This window comes from Silene latifolia, chromosome 2 (assembly GCF_048544455.1).
Source record: "Silene latifolia isolate original U9 population chromosome 2, ASM4854445v1, whole genome shotgun sequence".
In the NCBI taxonomy this organism is placed as follows: Eukaryota; Viridiplantae; Streptophyta; class Magnoliopsida; order Caryophyllales; family Caryophyllaceae; genus Silene; species Silene latifolia.
Window position 1 is genome coordinate 106,501,909 of NC_133527.1, and position 1,898 is coordinate 106,503,806.

Sequence of the window (1,898 nt, forward strand, 5' to 3'; positions counted from 1 at the left end):
TGTCTAGAAGGTCACAAGGTGATTTGTTACCTTTTGACCGTGAAATTGAAAGAACCTTGACAAACAATAGGAGACTTGCTAGGAGGAATTTGAGAGGTATTAGTGAAGTTATTCAACCAACTATTGAGTTCATTAACCCTTTCGCAATAGAAGGAGAGGAGAACCCATTACACAATACCCCACAAAATCAACCTACAATGCCTAAATTCTCGTCACATTCCGTACCCACCGAGGAGAACCTACCCAATGGTACTCCTACACCACAACATCTAACCGGAAATTTTATTGCCAAATCCGCCTTTAACCAATTAGTCGAAAGGAGCCAATTTGGGGGGATGCCTAGTGAAGACCCTCATTCTCATATGGAAACCTTTTGCGACTATTGTGATGCAATCTCTCAAACCGGTGTGACTCAAGACCAAATTCGATGGGTCTTATTTCCTTTTTCTCTAATCGGCACCGCGAAACAATGGTTGAAGGGCCTTGATAAGGCCACTCTCAGAATAGATTCCTGGAAGAAGTTGGCTCTAGCTTTCTACAAAAAATTCTACCCACCGGAAAAGACTACCATGCTAAGAGCTCAAATTATGGGTTTTAAGCAAAGGGATGAAGAATCTTTGTATGAAGCTTAGGAGCGGTTCAAGGGAATTTGTCGCTCATGTCCTCACCATGAACTTAGCGAATGGTTCTTGGTACAACAATTTTGGAATGGTTTATATGAAGATTCAAGGAACATTCTCAACATGGGATCAAAAGGAATGTTCACCGAAGTTGATGACAATCAAACATGGAACAAGATTGAGGAAATGGCGGTCCATAATTCACAATATAGTAGACCTCGTAAGGCTACTAGAGGAGGAAAGCATGAAGTGGACTCCGTTACTCAATTGGGTGCTCAACTTAGTGCTCATATTGACACAATCAATTTGAAGTTTGAAAAAGCTATGGCTAGACTTGAAGAAGTCTCAAAATCACCAAAGCATCATGTTAATGCCATGACGGCATCCTCATCAATCCCAAGTGGGATATGTGAGAATTGTGGAACTTTGGGACATGACCAAGGTGAATGTAGGGGAACGAATGAACAAGTGAATGCTTTCCAAGCATATAAGAGTGGTACCCCTTATTCCAACTATTACAATGAAAACACCAAATTCCATCCAAATCTCTCATACAAAAGCCAAAATGTCCAAAACCCTCAAACAACATACACTCCACCACCCATGAGAAACCAAAATCAAAGACCCTTTTACAATCAAAACCATGGTTACCAAAATCAAAATCCATACAATCACCAAAATGACCAAGGTTTTGATGTCCAAAAAGCGGTCCTCCAAATGCAAAAGAATCAACAAGAGTTTTTCACTCAAATGCAAAAAGATAGTCAAGCAAAGGAAACCACCATCAACAACATCCTAGCTCACACCAAGATGTTGGAAACCCAATTGACTCAACTAGCATCTTCAAGCTCACAAAGACAAAAGGGGCAATTACCACCTCAAAGTAATCCCCAAAGACATGAAACGGTTAGTGCCATTCAGTTGAGAAGCGGTACAAGGTATGAAGCACCGAAGAAGCAAGTTGAGGATGAAGTTGTGGAAGCTAGTGATAAGGAAGAAATTGTGCAAAACTCCAAGGATGGAGAATCATCAAAAGAAGAAAGTTCAAAGAAAGATGAAGACAAGGTCAAGGAGAAGGAGCCCATTGTGATTAGACTTCCTTTTTCCAAGTCGTCAAGCCAAGCCCAAAATTGATGATCAACTTGGAAAGTTCATGGAAATTGTGAAGAATTTGGAAGTCTCGATTCCTTTCACGGAATTAATCAATCACGTGCCGGCCTATGCGAAATACATGAAAGATATCCTCACAAAGAAGAAGTCAATCCGGAAACTTGAGAC

General features: G+C 40.7%; 1 non-coding gene across 1 annotated transcript; it reads right to left on the minus strand.

The window, feature by feature from the left end:
- Positions 1 to 569: 569 nt before the first annotated feature.
- Positions 570 to 676, minus strand: LOC141644756 (small nucleolar RNA R71). The gene has a single exon (XR_012544365.1). It is a non-coding gene; the product is annotated as a small nucleolar RNA R71 (small nucleolar RNA).
- Between the last annotated feature and the right edge of the window lie 1,222 nt (positions 677 to 1,898).